The following is a 20,431-nucleotide window of genomic DNA, read 5'->3' on the forward strand; positions in this document are numbered from 1 at the left end:
GACATTATTCATTAATTAGTTTTAACAACTGTAATAGAATTAGCTTCCACTCATATTATATTTCTATATGCCTTGGGCCACATATTCAATAAAGTTGATGATGAATAAAACAATAGATCAACACAGTAACAATATTATGAAGGGAAACTACAAAAGAATAGTTTCAAAAAACATCTTTATTAACTCAACTTAAAGATAATTTTCATAACATAAGAATATAGAGAATATCTAATATCCATTCATTATAATGATACATCTACAGAAATTTCCATGTTTCTCAACAATATTAATGACAAAGCATAATAATATATTTTTGTAATACCAGACAATATAAAAATAATATTATACTTTTTCAAATTATAGCAAATATTTTAACTAATAGCACATTAGTCATTTCCAAATTAATTATTTCTAATTAATTGTTTAGATATATAGAAAATAAATAGCCTAATGAAAGCAACAAACCACAAAATTTTTGGTCTGATTATATCAGACAAACTAGAAAGTAAGGTAAGTAATTAAAACATCATAATTATTCCCGCATCTTAGAGATCTTAATCTTTTGCATGGGTGTTATTCCTCATTACATTAGGTTCTGTAGTGTGTATTGTTATAATATAATTGAAGTCTGAAATTAACGAAGAAACACGTTTTCTGTTGTCACTACCTGAAAAGAGGTAAATTATGATTATTACAATGTACTGGAATAAAAATTAAATATCAATCCCTTGTCATGCAAAATGGTTGTGTTTTTATAAAGTCAGTACAAATAATATACCAGGTTATTGTAAATTGGATTTTGTAATAGTGGTTTAAAGTTGTGAAACTTTTGTTGAAACACTGAGATGTAGTACATTCTATGAGATTGATGGGTCTGAAGAATCTTAAGAAAATTGTATAACTGCTAACTCTCTGTACTACAGATACAATACACATAGTTACAGAGATTTGTCATTAATTTTATGATTTATCAGTCAACTGAAAACAGAAATATTATAAAATGTACATATTTACCTTTTACTACAAGAAGACATAATTTCACAGTGACACTTAATGAGTGTTTACAGTATGACCATTGGTCTTCCTCATACGCATATTGTATGATGTTATCCTCTTCTTCTTCTTTATATAGGCCAGCCTGTGAATCTGAAATATGAACAATTATACAATTTAAAATTTTTAACACTTAGGTATACTGTGTATACTATATATATATATATATATGTACACCTATGATATGGTCTTCTCACAGCAATATACTTACATAAATAATAATTTGAATATGTGGTTTAAGAATTTTAAATTAAATTTAATTTGATTATCATTATCTAATAACCATTTGTGAGAATTTTGTAAAACCGATGTAAAAGTTAAGGATATGTAGAAAGCTTACCAGAAACTGCTGTAGTCCATATTGTACGCATAAAACAGTGCTAGTTTCAGTAAAATTAATTGGTGAAAGATTTTTGAGTTATATAGATATTATTGTTACTTAATGACGTAGGTAAGTATTGTAAAAATACGAAGGTTTTTTTTACTTACTGGAGCATCAAAAGTTTCGCCCTCAAAACCAAAGTTTCGTAAATGCGCTCATCGATTTCATTCCGTCGAATATCTCGCTGGCTCCGTCTGGTCATCGTGTACACGATTCCTCAAACTGATCGTCTAATTTGTAGCTCTTTTCAAGAAGCTATTGTCAGAAAACTGCATTTATTGATTTTATGCAGTTATTGATTATAATGTATACCATTGTCATACAGGTATTGCCGTATTGGTGCAGTGTTGCCACGCTTAGCTACTACAGTTACAGTGCTGCCAGACGGATTTTGTCCTAAGTTACTCAAATAGTAAAAAGTAGGTAACCTTTTTTTTTGTGGATATTGATGAAGTACCTAAGTAAAATGTTACATTTATTTATATGTAGTTTTAATTTAAGGGAATGTATATAGTAAAATAGATATTGGTAATGTACCTATATTAAATAAATTAACTTGTACTGTATATTTATGCAGAAATCTCAGTACATCGATTTTTTTAAATTATTATATTTTAAACACCAGGAATTAAAAGGAGAATTTAATACTGTTAGTGCAGAGTTCATGGATTAGCACTTTATGCTCTAAAAGGAAATGCGAAATAAAGTATGTAAGTAAGTTTTAAAGGAATAAACGAATTTGAAAGTACAGATTTTAGCTCGGTTTGGCATATAATCAGTTTCTAGGTTTTTCATACAAGAATTATCCATCAAGGAAGTCAAAAAGTCTCTTGGGATAGTTAATGGCGTAATACTCTGGCCTAATAGCATTATTGGCGGCATTTCATTGCATTTGAGAATTTTTATTTGGTAAAATAAATTTAATTGGTATTAAAACAAAATAAATATAGTATACATATTGAAATTATAAAAAATAAAACATAACTAAAGGTTGTTGAAATGATCACCAAAATATTTTAAATAATATAGAATTTCGTCACGTTATCAGGAAACTTGATTTGGAAATCAGCGCTAAGATTTCGGTGTGCGGCTCCGCGAAGTTGGATGGAAATTTTCTAATTCATGTGGTTACACTCGTCCATCTTTGGATAAAAAGTTACAAAAACTGCACCAAAATTATACATTGGTAACATTAATCTGTCAAACAATGTTGCCATACAGGAATAATCTTTTACGGGGACTGTTCATTACTCTTTTAGGGGTTGTTACACTATACGATATTCCTTTCCTCATTAATAGGGAGTATTACTGCACATTTACCCCGCCAGAGTACAGCACTGTATGTTAGGTACACAAAAGCTTTGCCGGCTTTTGCTATGTCGATGAAAAACGTTTACTTTAGAGTACTTTATTAATCCTTTCATTATGTAAGCATTCGTTTGTGAAAATATACAACAATGTAGCATATTCGGGTGCCGTTGGGAAAAATCGTTTTACATAAGATAAAAAAAACGTCGAAAACTATGGAATACGCCTCACGCTGTACAATTTTCTGTTCTTCACATGTGAAGACTTATTAAAATATGGACTTCAAACAGATAAGATCTTCAGTCAAAATCAAGTTTAGGTATATCAGTTTATGACCACAGTTGACCAAATAATGCAGAACATAACTTAAAATAGTGTTATTATTTTCAGGATTATCCACTAAATCCTACCTTTTTCCTTTAAACTTGCACCACTATTGCTTAGAAGGTATTTTGGTCGTAAATCTGCAACAATATTGGAAATTGGCGCTTTTAGCCTCCATCGGCAATGTTGTGTACTTTAGTTGTACCAGTAGCGCCATCTGCGCTGAGCTTTGCGTAATAATTATGCCCTATTAGGATTACTTTATTTTCCCATTTTTGGCCATTACATCTTGTACATAAACCTATATACATATAATACTAAATTAATTTTGATTTGTATTGTATGGATTAAATATCGTGACACGCCATGCGGACCCAGAGCCAATCTCAATGGGCCCGACCAAATTTATTAGACTGTTTACTTAATAGTAGGACAGCAGCACATATATAAGAACACTACCAACATATATCTGTGGACTCCGTCACCACCACCGGTTCAAATACGTACCTTACGTATCTAAATATTATGAAAATGATTACCTTATTAATACATATCTATCTATACCTATTATATATATATTAGTTACAAAAGCAAAAATACTGACTTAATCGACACGAAATCTCGAAAACGACTAAACCGATAAGATTAAATTTGCTAGGTACGTAGTCACAACGACTAGGAGACGTCCGCTAAAACAGGATTTTTGGAAATTCTACCTTTATGGGGGTGAAATAGGGGTTGCCACTTTGTACGAAACTTCGTCATTTTTGAAGTGAAAATAACTTGAAATACTTGGTAAAAATTTGGTGGTTGTAAAATATAATAATTAGTTTGAATTTGATACCTATAACTACGCATTCTGAAAAAAAAGCTTTTCGGAAAATGGACGTTCAATGATAAAGAAGTGATTCTATACCTATAGGTTCTGTTCATGTAATCAGTAGGTACTCCGACGAAGTACTTACTAAATGAGGTTGATAAAAATATATGTATAGATTTTTATCGATATTTACCCAGCCGGGCCAGGTCGCTAGTACAAGTAAGTAGTAAGTCGCTAGTTTAGTAAGAAATATACCTACCTATTACTAGCTTTTTGCATCGATGAGTTAGCATCCCAAAATAAATCATTCTTTGTGATTTGTTCATCAAATCATAAAATCAATTAAATTTGAAATTGAGGCAGGTATTGCAAAGTTGTTAGATAATGTGGTTACTTACAAGTATATAAGAATAAGCAAGTGCCACTGAAAATAGTTGTAGGTGTTGAAAAAAAGCATAAGAAAAATACGGGCTTAATGCCGTTTTGATGTTATCGAACGTGGAGTAAAAGCTTTCGGTACATTTTTCTATAGAAATTAATGGTTCTTTGACCGCGTGACGAATCGCCGCGACTCCAGAGGGAGCGACATGTGAAGCCGGAAGCAGGACGTGGAGAGTGTAAATTATTGCACATTTACCTCAAATAGGAATTAGGTACTTACCTATATTTAATATAAAATTTATAAAAAATATAAAGTGTTTGGTGACACAATTTGTAATATTGTTTATAATGTATAGCCGCCATAAATATTAGCCGATCAACTGATCAGGAAGACTTTTGGGTTTTAGGTGGATACTCGTAATAGATTTATTTTCAAAGTTCCTGCTTACTTAAATTTTTCACATAATTATTTCCTTGTCTATAGCCACAGATAAGTGGAAGAAAAAGGGCAAGCTATTGGCCAGCAATAGGTATTCCACTGCTGGGCAAGAGCTTGGCCTTTTTCTTTCACTTTCATTCCATTCCTTAGGTATTAACCACAGGCTAGATAAACATTCTAATTAATCTATGTAAATTATGAATTTATTGTGAAAAGCATTGTACTGTTATCTATAGATAAATATTGTACAGCAGTCTCAATTAAGGGATCAATATAAAGTAGGGCTAAATGGGCGTTTAAGTGTTGTTTGCGAAGGACTTCGAGGGGAGAAGATATTGCCGGAATGAAACATTGCATCACTCAGTCGCTGCCAGGCTGGAGCTCAGGATTAAAAATAAAGAATTTCAGCTTGTTTTTTGAGTTCCGTACCTGGGTAAGGTAAAAATTTACCTCTTCACATCATTGTCTGTTGGTATGTCTGTTGTGTGTCAAGAACCTTTTTTATATAGGTACCTATAGGTAGAGGTATAGAATGGTTGACAAGCCCACACTCTGTAGGTATGATTGTATACTTTTGACGAAGTGACGATAGTGGCTGAAATCTGTTAACGATAAATAACGCGGTATCCAAAAAAATGGGAAGCTCAATTTGTCCAAAAATATATTTTTATGTTCTCATACAAAGTATGTATGGAAATTTTAAAAAAATAAGAAAATGTATGTTCTGTACACAAGAACATACATTTTGTTATTTTTTGTGTATACAATTTTTGTTTATCAAATTTACTTTATTTATTTATTTTTATTTATTATGTATATTAAGCTGTTTATTACTGTTGTTTCAAAATCCATCCAAACCAAATATCAAAAATGATATAATTATGTAATTTAGAATACCAAAATTGAACATCTAGAGTGTTAAACTATTAACTACACATAAGTATTTTTTTAAACAATTTTAGTCTCCTTAATTTTTTATGCTAATAGGACGGCAAACGAGGAACGCAAGTAATTATTACGGGCCACTGTGTTGATATAAAAAAATATATTAAAGTTAATATAATTTTCTTGCTATCGGGTGAAAATTTTAGGAACTATACAGAGCAAGAGCTAATTTATTGGTTGATATGAAAATTGAAATATTTCGCAGTAACCCTCACCATATTTGTGGACCGGAACTGAATTTAAAATAGGGTTTATATCCATTTGACACTGCTTTAAAATTGCACGTTTCAACTCAGCATTTTTATTAGCCGTTCTCCTCTTTGTAACGAGAGCGGCCCCTCTCGACGAATTTATTTAAATTCTTAAAAGAAATTTCTTTTTTCTTTGTGTTCCTCTAGTTACAATTGCGGAAGTCTTAAGTGAGTTGTTTCAAGTTACAGTGTTTTTTAAAAAGTTAATTGTATTGTGCGATGGTTGGCGGAATCAGTGCGTGATATTAATTAAAATCTGTTTTGTTGCTGCCTCCCCTTAATGAAGTGGTAGTAGGGTTTAGTGGGGCGTCCCCGGGTCCCTGGGGTTCGGGGAGCCTGTCACCATGGCACATAAAGCATTCACGCCGCGGCCCGGGTTAATAGCCGCAGCTTAGTATCCGTGTCGTTTAAGTTACAACATGTTTTGTATGCAAATTAGGGTTGACGAGGATCTCATTAGCCCTTGCTTATGTACATATTATCTTTGATCATTTATTAAATTACTGATAGGAATCCGTCAATAATTCATATACAGCTATTGTGAAAATAGGTATTAAATTCCGTTTGTCATGTACTATATAAATTCTCTGGTGAGATTTTAATTTCAATAATTCACGGCAAATTACTAAAATCAAAATCGTAAGTTCTGAAAAGTACATAAAGATAATTTTGCACCCAATTTATTTTCGATATGCCCTACGTAAACCTATATTTAGTTGTGTACTATCTTCGAGCGAAATACTTTGTTTTCCTCCCAGCCCCGGATTCTGGATTATAATGATGAATTTGCAATATGTTGATGATCGACAAACACACTTTTGCATTTTTAATATACATTGCATAAACTGAAATTTACAAGTGAATACATTAATATTAATCCCAAACAGACGACATCACTGCAAACAATATATCAGCGAATTAATCAAAGTTTGAAATTATTTCAATATTGATTTAACTCCAGTAAGTACGGAGCGGGGAGCGTGTTTGTCGACAAATAGCAATATTGCTGCGGCCCCGGGCTCTGCCCGTTCCGGTTCTTTCAATCGTTTTCGTTTATGATAATGAGAAAGTCGAGATTCCCTACCTAATCCCGATGCTTCAGCAAACATGTCTAATGAAAGTTCTATTTTTTTGTTAGCCTGTGGTATCCCATTACTTGACGGACATTACTTCTGCAATATTTGTTATTAATTTTATTTAACAAGGAATATTTATCTCATAATACTTTATATTATTGTGAATTTTTGTGGTAGTTAATATGCTTAATAAAAATTTAGATTTATTGTGAAGAAGAAAAAAAACATACGTTTTCTGTCCTATACACACAGTGATATACGAGATAGATACTTATGTTGAGTTAAAATATGTGTATATTTATATATTGTATATAATTATATGTCATGTACTCTTTTACATAACCCTGAAACGCGAATACAGGTGCTTAGCTATAAGTATTTTTTTTACTATGTACCTAATTAGAAAAAAATATTATTGAGTTAATGTATGATGTTGATAAATGTTAATGGTAAATTGTGCCGTATCGATGAGCGGCTCATCGGTGCTCATAATTTATAGTCATCAAGCCAGACAGGAGACAAAATCCAGTAATTATAATGGGTAACGTAATATCATTGTCTCTCCCCTAATGATTCGTCACTTTTAATGAGAGTTTGTTGTCTGATGGATTATGGCCTAACTTCCCTTTTAGCACTCGCCATTTTTTAATCTCATAATTATGACGTTTGATAGTGAAGCAGTGTTATATTTGGTAAATATTGTTACGTATAAGTTTATAAAGTCTTAATATTATCTTATGTAATCAAATTAATCGCGATAATACGTTCGATTTTATAAACATTTATTTTCTTATTTCACAGTATTAGGGTGTATTAAAAGTTTTGTATAACCAAAGTACAAATTCTTAATGTGGGGCGTGGAGTGTTGTTTGTTGTCCATTTCGATGTCAAAATTAGCCAAAAGGCGAAACTAGATCCAATTTTGAATAGGTATTTACGTTAGTTTTTAATAAAAACTAAAAGTGTCCAATTTTTCTTAAATGTGGACAATAAACGTACCGTTATATCTTCCATTATAGGGGCAATATCGTAAAAGCTGGGTAAACATAACAGTACCACAGTACTAACATGAAATATAATTCATCTTCATGGCCAAAATTAAAGACAAAACTATTCTCCTATTTTAAGTTATTTCCTCTAGGTTTAAATCAAAGTTAGAAGCGTCCATTCTTCTAAATTCCATTAAAATTTTAAAAATAACGTAGAAGCTATGAGGACATAATTAAGGATCAGCTTCATCCACTCATCCAAGTTTCGCCGAGCCAGCAACTTCCATGTCGACTAATGAAGACTTATGAGTCTGGCCGTCGCTTCTTAGAGACGCAGTTTTCATATTATCATAATCGATTGTGTCTATAGGAAACTTCTTTATTACTTCTAGTTTTCTTCATTATTCCTTCTTAATATTATGTTATAAATGAGAAAGTTAGTTATACATCTATCTTAGAATGAAGTTCGGGATAGTATAAATAGTTAATTTATGGGTCAGACTATACTAATTCAGTAGTATTATAGGTATTTTTTTAATGGCCGCCTATGAGTCCGTTCTTTTTATTCATATACAATACTTGGTTAAATTGAGATTGACAGTAAAAAAACTCAAATAACTAAATATACGTACGTACTTATGAATATTGTAGTATTATTTTAAATTTTGTAAATACAAAAAATTATGCTAGTCCTTCTCCGTACTTTTATTTACATATGTATGAGAAATTAAGAATATTAAGCATGAAGAGGTAAAAAACAAACTTACTTTTGTATTTATAATATTACGATATAACTTGGGAAGTTGGGATTGGGATAGCATTATAATCCTTCCTGGAGATACAAAAATCTATAAATACTTAAACTTTTTTATGTCAAAGATATACTTACAGTGATGTGGGCTCTAATGTGTTGTACCTAAGTTCCATCTGAATGAGCATGATTCATCAAAACCCATTCACAGCGATCTCTGGATTCAGATGCGGTTTAAGTAGGGATGTTTCAAATGACAAAATAGTTATTTATCGACTAAATAACAAAAAGAGTTAGGTAGGCACAAAGGAAGGAACAATACAGGGGATTCAGATGTGTACATTATACGATTAAACGGTAATATGTAATAGGTGGGTATATTAACTACAAACAAGAAAAAACATTATGATTGATCCGCCGATTGAGTGCTCTTATAAGATTTTAAACAATATTCAATCGAGAATGTTGTGTGAAAAGATTGAAACCTCTTAGACATACTTTATTATTTTATGCTTATTGATTTAGGCTAGTACCTAATGCAAAATAGCTAAGAAATTTACATAGATGTTTGGAAGAAAACTTAAAATATCTGTATCAATAACCCAAATCGCAGCCACAACATTTTGTAGACAAATATTTAATTTTCTCGACTTGCGGGGGCACTGCCGTTCCCCAGATTTTTGCCCCAAACTTTTTATCATATAGATCTTGTTGCATTTAAAGCTTGACATTAAATATCATATTAACCATCGTGTAAACCTCTTTGGGCGCCAGTCCTGGGTGCACCACCCAGATCAGGTCAGACAATATCAGGTCGTGTTTATCATTGTATTGCATTGTCTGTCATGGAAACTGAAGCGATGTGGAAAATTTCAACTCTGGAGATTCAAATGTAGGTGAAATTTAACTTGCAAGATTTGATTACAGGCAAACATAAAAGCTTGTAAAAACGAAAATGTAGAAAACATGTATCGATAGCAGCGGTCCCATCCCTACACCCGTTGAAGAGAGATTTAGCGACGCGCTGTCGACGCGCCGGATTACCGTGATTTCCCGAGGGGCTCGGACCTAAAAGACACCTCGGTTGCATCGACATTATTACTTTCCCATCTCTATCTCGACAGCTGCCACGCCACGGTAATTATTTTCTAAGTATCGTAATTATTTGCTGGAAGATTATTGTTTTGGTCCGTTAATCTCTCGCCTGCAGGTTATTTATTGAATTATTTTGAAGGGGTAAATTGATTTATCATCTAGGTTTCTCATCCTAAAAAGTGACATTTAAATTTTGTGTTAGGTTATTTAAATACCTTTAAATATTTATTTTTTACCCAGCCAAGTATCCAATTATACGCACGTTAGTTACATTTAGCGACATATTTTTTGAACATTTCTCTCTGCATATTTATTTCGCCAGCATAAGGAGGAAATAATATTTGATGCGAATATTAATGTTTGCAATGAAAATAAAAACATCCATGTCCACCCTCGGAGGCGCCAACAATGCATCACAGCGACATCCGCCGGAACTGGCGTAACGAGACCGTTGTTCCGCGCCCGAGCCCGCACCCCGCGCACCCCCACCCACCTGCTCTCCCTAAACCATTGAACACTGCCGTACCAACTAGCCCTTGATTTATATTACTGTTATTCACTGGATTGAACGTGATTCCCATGATTATTGAATCAAAAAATATATTAGGTATTTTACAAAAAAATACTTAAATAAATTGTAATAACAACAAATAAAGACACACTAATTCTGGTCTTTTGGTCGTCAATTTGTTGATAGCAAAAAAGGTGTGATTTATTTACTAGTACTTACAAATGTCAATGTATTTCTCTATTTTCTCATTTAAACTTGCTGCTGAAAACAACCAGTTCTTGTTTTATTGGTACATTGGTATCAAAATCTTTATCCACATACAGTCCAGTATCGTTTATTATTAGAAATCTGTGTCCATACCCCCATGGAGATTATTTTCGATAGCATTCACTCTCAATACCATGGTGATGAATGCTGGCTCGTATTAATAATTTGTCCTTAGGCTATTTACTGCTGTATCAGTATATTAAAGTAATACAAAATGACATGTTTTCAAAGAACGCAGTTGGGGCTTCTGTCGGCAATTATTTTTATTTAGGGAGATGAAGATAATTTTGCATGTTACTAATAATCTCACGCTACAAGAAGAATATTATCGAATTGTGTTTGACCGCTTCTCCGGTCGCCTGAATTCATCACGGGGATGTTTTTTTCGGGATGAAACGCATCATGGTGCCTGTAACTTATACGCGATAACGAGTGATTGCTTGCCTACTTACTATGTTATAAATAAAATACTTGCTTATTCAGACTTTTGTAATGAAAATGTAATGAATTGAAAATAATTCGTAATTTGATTTTATCGCATAATCGCAAAAATAAATCAGTAAGATTTTAATCTGGATAATGATTTTGTTCTCAGCACGAAACAAAAAAGGGTTGCGGCCGTTTTCGTAATCAAATCGGGCGGAGGTACCCATTGTGCCGGAATTTCATTATCGAGAGTGTTTATTGTCATTACTATTGGTGTAATAGTGAGCTTGATACTAATAAAAACTAAAATCCGGGCTGTTCTATTCAATATTATGATTTTTCTGTTTGTTCATTAATGAACAAAAATAATTGAACTGGTTACTAAAATATTATTTGCCACTAAATATATATAATTCATGAGTGTTGAATTGCGTCCGACCGAAAGTTGGCTTCGGATTTTGGCCTCAAAAGTTATTCCGCTAAAATTGTTATATAAATTTTTTTGAAACTATTTTTTTTATCAATAGATATTGATATCCGTATATCTATTCGTAAACCGAGTAAATTACCATTGCATGTTGTTAAAATTATAAATGCTTTTAATAGCAGAAATCCATTAGCTGTCGCATGACGTTATCAATTTTAAACACAGGTTTTAACGCATCTTTGTAAATGTAGTTAAAAATCTATGTATATTATAAGTAAAACGTAATTTTAAAAGTAGCATGTAGTTATTGTTAATGGAGAAGGCAATGGTAAACCACTCCATTAATAGTGTCAAGAAAGTTGTTGTGTGTGTTTCATTCCACGTATTGGGCACGACTCTCAGCCGTGTGGTAATACGACTATGAAGAAGATTGTAGTTATACAAGTAATTATTCACAGAAATGTATATAAGCAGATGTGATCAGCATGAAAGCTTTAATACAGTCTGCTTCATATTACCAATGCCTAGACAGCAGAATAAATTGACATTCTATTAACTATACGTTTACAGAAATACTGTCGGTTCAGTTACACCAGTAAATTTTGACGTTAATTTTAACCTGCGCGCTGCCGCTGTCGATAAGATAAAAGGCATACCTTGGGTTGTCTGGTCTAACACTCTGTGTCTGACTTCTGTCAGACTGGTGTCTCACAAACACAATCAAATCTAATAACCTTATAGAGCTTTCAAGTTCTATATATCTTATGTCAGACGGCAACATTTTTTTTAATAGTAAAAAAAATATGTTTTTACGCCCATAATTTTTTTCTCATACCTTCGTCTGATAAAGTCCAAAGTTGTGCTCGGTAAAAAGCTCCCAAGCAAAACGCTCAGTGTTTATGACCCAAAGCTCCTTATCTCCGCTTCCACTCCAACGGAAATCTCCAATAACGAGCTTAGTCTGCTATTTAAGCTGCATTAGTTAGCGTGAGAGGTGAGTCGGGGATTTATTGTCATGGCGATCTTACTGTCATACTTTGTATCTACTTAAAATATTATCAATACAAATGTTTGTGACAATATGTATGTTTGATTCTTTCACGCAAAATTTACTAGATGGATTTTGATGAAATTTTGGTATACAGGTAGAATATAAACCAAAGCACATAGCGTTGGGATGTTATGAGTATTTCATGTATGAAATACATTCACAATTCTCATTTTTTATTTATATAATACCTGCATATTTTAGAGGATATAAAAAAACAAAATGTATCAATTTATGTAAATTTAAAAAAGGGTTTAATAATTGTATACCAATTTTTGTATTCGACGATCAAAAAATTTGTTCAAAAATATAAATGTTATTTCTGTTCAACCATGTCATTATTATGAACGAAGTTTAGAATCCTTAAACAAATTCCATAATTATAATTACTCGTTACGGAAATGACAATCATCTATATATTATAGCACGATGTCACAGCCGTTTTCGATAGATTAGACCACCGAGACATACGGTCTAGCTTTTCGCACAGTGGAAAACTTGAGTGGGGATGCTAGCGGGGTGGGCAATAGTGGGGGAGGGGGTGCGGATGTAAACACAAAGGTTCTATGATGCCGGCAGTCACGTGGCGCGCGCCCGGGGCGCATCACTCTTAAGGACGACGCCGTCGAAAAAAAAAATAAAAACATATTAAAAATCAACAAAAAAATCCTTAAGAGTGATGACCCCGGGATTCCGTGGAACTAAACATGTCTTTGAAACATATGATGTATTGAATTAGACTTTGTATTGAAAACAACCAGTCTAAAGAATATCAATACAAAACATATCAAAACAAATATCTTATTCGTATATATATTATTGTAAAGTTTAGTAGTATTCGTGTAATGTAATCACCGCATATCTTAATAGGTGTTTGGACTATTGTTTATTGGTAAGTACACTTTTATAAAGTTTCTTTATCGTGTTTTTTATTTGTGAAATATAATAATTATTTATATTTTGGCTTATGATCACTGATAGTAGTGTTATGACCACTAAGGAAAGTAGTTACCATAACTTTGTGTCGATGCGTACTGAAAAAAATTATCCGTTTTACATAATAAGATTTGTGAACGCAAAAATAATATGTATGTTTAATGAAAATTATCATTAGCGTTATTAAAAGTTTTTATTATACGTAAATAAGTGTACAAAGTAATGTCTATTTTATTAAAAATTTTATTGACTATATTTTTCATTATTTCGTAAACGACTTTTTAAAACTTAATGATTTTTGAAAACAAAACTTTGTGATTTGACAATTTTTTTTAGCAACACATCAATAAACTTTCGTAGCCTCTAGTCGCGTCGTCGTAGAGCCTCTACGCCGTAGATGTTCTACGGCGCCGTAGGGTCTACAACATTATTACGGTCTTTGATACTATGGTACCCACTACATTTTCTATGAATTTTGTATTCATGTGATTTTCTTTTCTTTAATCTAAGCATTTTCCCGGTTTCTTTTTCAGCCGCAAAGCGTTGGAGCTAGTGTTGACTTTCCTACTTTTTCTTCTCCATTTCGCACGGTTTTTGCCATCCTTTCCTTAATAGTCAGACCAATGTGCATTGGTACATATATTCTCCTTAATATTTATGTTAACATCGAGCCAGAACTTTTGAGTTTGCCCCTTATCAGGCCCGTCACAATCTTAAAATGTATTTGATGAAGATATTTATATTAAAGTAGTACCCATAAATTATTTAATTTATGAATGAAAAAAAAATATTTATTTTTTTTATTATACTTCTGTTAATCCTACTAATATTATAAAAGCGAATGTTTGTGAAGTTGTATGAGTGTATGTATGCTTGTTATTCTTTCACGCAAAATCTACTGGGCGGATTGTTATGAAATTCGCTACACTTGGAATAATACATAGGATAATTTTAAAAAGGATATTTATGACAAAGCTTTTCAACCTATAAATTATATATAAAAATAAAATGAAGCACTGTCATTTATTTTTTTCATATATTTAAATATTTAATACAGAAACATGTCAAAATAAATGTTCAAACTTAAAAAATACTTTTTAACAGATTGTTAAAACGTTTCTTCTAAATTATTAGTTATGAATTAGTTTATTTATCTACCTGCATCGTAATAATTAAGTATTCAATGCGTTTTATTTGAATTTGTGTCCATCGGATGTATGGCACATGAAGTATGTATCAACTCAAATACGCGTTGTTTATTCATTTAGAACATTGTTTTTATTTATCTTAAGCATAATATAAAGATATTATTATTATTATGTGTTCGTTAAATAAAAACGTATTTTAATCACAAAAAATCCGTAGAATAACTTTTCTTTCATTGAGTTAAAAAATATGAACTTTTAAAACGTGAAGATCTACCAACATTCAAAATAAATAATAATTTGATTACATCAGTAATAAAGTTGGAGAGTACCCTCTTTGAAATTGGAATAATTAAATATGAGTCCCTGAGCACCAGACATTATACGCCAGGAGTTGTTTGTGTCAGCAGAACCTAATAGAGTTATCAAATTGAACGTTAATATATTCAATTTGTGAACAAAGCAAGCTGGGCGGGGCGTGGGCGGGCGCCGCCCTCGGCTACCTGCTCGATTACATCTACATTGACGTCATCTATGGTCGACTGTTCCATCATTATATTTAGACATCTAGCAGCTACCACTGTTTAATCAGCTTTTAATTAAGTTGTATTATTAGTAGACAAATCTGAATATTCAGCTGCCATTTCGGATCTATTTTGAAATTTATCAAATTAATGTCGATATTAATAACTCAAATATTTTATTTACGATAGCTTCAGTATTTTATATGTGGTTTTAAAAATTTAGTTAATTTTAAACACTCAAGTATACAGTTTTAATTTTTTTTATGTATATTGCCAGATATTCAAATTCAATTCAAAATTCTTCATTCAGTTTAGGATGATATACCTACATCACTCATTGACGTCAAAAAATCGCAGGTGATGACGCCTTTTCTCCAAAGACGACAATTACCAAATGTAGGTTTTATATTATTCAGACATTTAGTTATAATTATTTTTATTACTTTTAATTTATATCGAGGATACAAAATCGCATTTTCTATTTAGTTTTACAATATCCTTACATATTATAAAACAAAGACTTTTGCCCCGTCTGTTAGAGATAAACTCAAAAACGCATGGAATTTCATTCGGTTTTCGCCAATAGATAGGTAGTGTGATTTTTGAGAAAGGTTTAGGTGTGTATCATTTACTATGTTTATACCTGAATGAAGCCGGGATGGACCGCTAGTTTAGTAATAAAACCAATTTCAGTTATATCCTAAAATATTTTGTTGGGATAAAAAATGGAGAAAAAGATCTAAAAAAGTATCTAGGTTTACCTTGCGTTCACATTGAGATATTTTTCTAGTTGATGATAATGAAAGCTTATGGCAAAAATGTACTATTTTGTACAAAAAATATAATACACGCTTGAGTATACATATATATGTACAACACGGAGGAATGAAAGTCCATGAAAAGCAATTAGCAAAAAACAAAAATCGGCCGACCGAGCTCTGAGTTTTTTGTTAAAAGTTTCAATAAAGATGTGAAAAAGACGAATTCTACCAGATATGTGACCTGGCAATATCAATTTTTTGCTTTTGTAAGCACCTACATATATACCAAACATCATCTAAATGGGTAGTCATTTTTGAAAACGCGGTCACAAAATAATATAGGAAAAAGCATTAAAAAAATAAGCATTGAATAAGAGTTCTTTTCAGCAGTAAATTCGCGGTAAGTACCACGGGGAAAGGTAAACTTTATTGCATTGAGAGACTGGTCGCGTCCCTGAGGAGCGATCGGTTGGTAAACACTGGGATTGCGAATCCGACGGTATTTATTTCCCGTTTCAATGTTTCAACAAGATATTTTAAATCGCGCTGCAAAACGTTTCTCTTTACCAACTGTCAATGGAGATTCTATTTTTGAATTCTTATATTTTTTCGTGTTGTATAGTCAAATCGTGTCAAATTTTTGGGCTAAGTCTAGTCTAGTCTGGATTTGTGTAGTTAGAATTGATAGATATTGTATGTTTTGTTAACTTTTGAAATTCTTTCAAAATCTTTTTCTATAAATTAATTCCGTTTCTTAAGTTTAATTTTTATGTTCGTCAATTTATAAATATGAAGAAGAAATATATACATATAGGCACACTATAACTAGTGAATGTTAGCTATTAGTATTTTCAAGTCCTTTTTGTCTTTAGTTTGAAAAAGTCCAAATTACCTTCTTACTTAGACTTTTAGCATCTTGGCATTTTTTACTAAATATCTCGTATCTGTAGTAAAAATAAATTGTTAAAATCTTTGGAAAATACCATTTTGAACATACTTTGATTTTTAGATATTAGTATATAAATGTCTCGAACTATTAAAGTTAATTTTTGTTTTATTAGTCCGTGATTCGTTATGAGACTTATTAAATGCCACTTCATTAAAACGAATTTAATAAACTGTTTGGAGTTATTCACGGTCGAGTTCACAATTTCCTATATTAAATCGTGAATTGAGTGGGGGAGGTTGCTATGATACCTTGGAGGAGTTAATATGTCAGAAATCATGAGATGAAGCGAGACAAAAACAGACAGCGAGGCGTTAGAAAGAGAGAGGAGACAGCCCCCCAGGTGGCGGTGGTAATATGCAATCGTGTGGAAAAAGGTGCGTTTGGAGGAGTTATGAGGTGTCACAAGATTTAATGTGAATTTTGACAATGTAGTCATTTTGTATGAAACTTATCGACAATAGCGTAATAAGCCGACGGAGAATGGTATTCAACGCTTTTTGATTCCATTTAATTTTGTAACAATAACAAATGTTATTATTACACGAGAATAAAAACAAAAATCCCGATCAAGAGTGGGAAGTAAATTTTAAAAATGGAATTAATTGGGCGTAGGCCGTACACCTACGGCCTGAAACATGAAAAAAAAGAACTGCGGTGTTGTTAGTTACGAAACAGCCACGTTGAATTAAAAAAATATATCAGCCGGCTTCTATTGACGGTTTTTTTTGTGAAAATTCCTTATTATAATATCACGTCGTTCCCGATATGTGCGACTTGGACACCTACTAAAAACACCCCGGAACCTCTACGAGTCAATACTGTACTTATGTTCGCGTATTCTATATTTAAAATTGTAAATTGACTATAATAATATGAGATTTGTTGAATAAACTGCATATAATTTGCAAATCTTGGGTTTTATTTATCACAAGATATTTTACAAAAGTGTACTATTTTTATTTTTATTCCAAATTAAAAGTTGAGTGTTTGATATAGTGAAAATGACCTCATATGGGAATCAACTTTTTTAAATTTTAATTTCTTTTCCTTTCATTTCCTTTATCCGTCTTCAAATGTAGTTCTATAGTAATCATTTTGACGTCATCATATTTATCGTAGAAATATTCATCAGCAGGCCTAAAATACACAAAAAGTCCCGCGTCCGCGTACCTAGAAGACTGCCAGCATTTCCACGTTGACTGGCAATGTTTTTTATTTGCGCTAAGAATTCACCAGCCCTCTCACACTCGACCACTCGACACTTCGATCAGCTTTTTGCTCATTAAACCAAAAACTTTTTGAGCAGAATTTATTTCTCACAACACAGATACATATACGAGTAGAACGCGAAACTTAATACTAATGAAATATACAAAATTTTAGACTAGCATACAATTATTTACACATTAATATAATTACAAGTTTATTGGAATTGAAAAAATAAAATTAATATTTTATTTTTTGCTATTCCAATAAACTTAATATAAATAAGTTAATACTTATTGATATTGATTATCAAATATAGTCGCTGATAAGTTGATTTTTGCAAAGATAAAGTCATGAATTGTTATCACAAAATAATTGCAGTCGGTTGTAGTATATTTTAACAATTTTACTTGTCGGCTTATTGCAAGAACTCACTAAGTGACGTTTAACATAATCTGAGTAATCACTTAACTAGTTTTGGTTCCATTTGAAGCCACATATTATCATGCGTTTAAAAGTATATGCAATGAATCTTTATTATTAAATTCGAAATAAAAACATAATAAATTTTAAAGGACACCGAGAAAAAAATTAAAAAAACAAAGTTAATGACTTCATATAATTCAATTTTAATCCAAATTAGAATTCAGTATTTCTTAAAATCAGTCTGAAAAAAGGAAACATTTATTTGCCAAAAACATGAGTACAAATATACAAATTTATGTCAAAATGAATTAAACCTACATATTTTACCGAATATATGCATGCAAATATAAATAAATAAAGAGGAGCATGCTATCCACTAGAAATAACAAAAAAAAAAGAATTATAATGTATACTAGCACTAAATTATATCCGAGTCTATCATTAAAGAAATCATTTAAAGTATAATAACATTTATCAGTTAATAAAGACTTGAGGTGCTTTTTAAATAGATTTAAATTTAAGCTTTTATATTGATTTGGAATTTTGTTATAAATTTTCGGTGCCATACATACTATGCTATTACTGAGTAAAGCAGTTTTTGATGAATGCATGCATAATCGATAGATATCTCGATGATTCCTCAATACGACATCAGTTAGACGAGGGAATAAATGAGCATTGGTTTTCACAAATGTTGCTACCTCAAGTATGTAAAGTGACGGAAGTGTAAGAAATTTGTGTTCTTTAAAAAACGGCTGACAACTATAGTCTGTCTCATTTCTTTTAAAAAACTATAAAAATCAGCTTCATTTGCAATCTTAAATATTTTAAAACAAATCTCTCTTATTCGAAGAACACAAAATTAATCACAAATAAGAAACAAAAAGTGACTATTCTTATCAAAATAATGACTTTTAATAAAACATGCTGGAGTAATGAAGATAATGAGAATTAAATAAATGAAATGAAATGTAATGACTTTTCATTACATTTCATTAATGATTTCTGTTCATCTGATTAACTGATAGTTTATTTAATTTTATGAAATTTTAAGGTATATTGATGACTTCTATGAAATCATGAAGCTCTCAAATTATAATTATCGATCTTATTGACACACCATAAAGTCGAATATAGAAAGCTAGCAGCAGTAAGTGAGTTTTTGCATTATATACAACTCGCCAAGCCGAATCCATAGCTACTGTTAACTGTACTTAGTGTTTTTTTCGCCGTTAATGACTTCTTGCAATCAGCCGACGTTATAATAAAACTAATAAACAACATGTAACTCTTATTTGCGTAGTTTATATTTAGTTCTATCTTAACTATAAGAATTCTATACCTGAATATAACAATTAAGTACTTATTTATTAGGGATAATACATACGACAACTTGTGTAAGCGGCTTGTAGTCCTTGAGAAATACTTTAACAGCAGAGAGAGCGAATACTACTCATAATACTACCATCTTAAGGGTATTATATTTATTTTTATACTTATACTACTATATTTTTAATCCGATCAATATAAGCAGCTCAAAATATATGTAATTTGATGAATCGAATTCGAGTATTTCGTATTATTTTAAAAATATGTCAAAAGTTGACATACACATTGATTCAGGCATTAGCAGTTGAAAAAGTTTTATTTATTTACGTAATTCAATATAGTCTATAATAAAATAAATAAACAAATATAATATTCGTATTTATTTACAAAGAGTAGCTATTAGTGGACCCTAGTCTACGAGGCTCTACGAGTCTAAGTAAATAGTCGTATGAAGTCGCGAGCAAGAGCTAGTCTTATAATATAAGCATAAAGACTTCTTACTTCAATTCATTCAAATCCAAATTTTCATGCATTTTATAATATCAATAGATCAGTTTTATCCCAATTTTTCATATTATCCTAAATTTGTTCGGTGGCAAAAATAGTATTTACAAAAATCATGCTTCCTTTCAGATTATACTGCCTATCAGACAATTGTTAGC

At 31.5% G+C, this 20,431-nt stretch overlaps 1 protein-coding gene and 1 long non-coding RNA gene across 5 annotated transcripts in view; one reads left to right on the forward strand and one right to left on the reverse strand.

Annotated features, from left to right (window-relative positions):
- VGlut (Vesicular glutamate transporter) overlaps nucleotides 1-20,431 on the forward strand; it is an 81,764-nt gene that overhangs the window by 21,065 nt on the left and 40,268 nt on the right. Inside the window, exon 2 of one of the 3 annotated variants that reach the window (XM_053757091.2) lies at nucleotides 1,761-1,854. The exons of 1 other annotated variant lie outside the window; for it this stretch is intronic. The gene's annotated coding sequence lies outside the window, so the exon portion shown is untranslated. Of the gene's footprint in view, nucleotides 1-1,760; nucleotides 1,855-13,088; nucleotides 13,386-20,431 lie in introns of those variants that run through there. One more of the 3 variants, XM_053757090.1, reaches the window with a different exon arrangement.
- On the reverse strand, nucleotides 157-1,765 carry LOC135309877 (uncharacterized). Of its 2 annotated transcripts, none has more exons than XR_010370111.1 (3): nucleotides 1,543-1,765; nucleotides 1,015-1,138; nucleotides 157-667 (listed from the first exon to the last, which is right to left on the reverse strand). It is a non-coding gene; the product is annotated as an uncharacterized LOC135309877 (long non-coding RNA). The 2 variants fall into 2 exon arrangements; XR_010370112.1 differs by having other exon boundaries at nucleotides 1,015-1,146.

This window comes from Plodia interpunctella, chromosome 16 (genome assembly GCF_027563975.2).
Source record: "Plodia interpunctella isolate USDA-ARS_2022_Savannah chromosome 16, ilPloInte3.2, whole genome shotgun sequence".
In the NCBI taxonomy this organism is placed as follows: Eukaryota; Metazoa; Arthropoda; class Insecta; order Lepidoptera; family Pyralidae; genus Plodia; species Plodia interpunctella.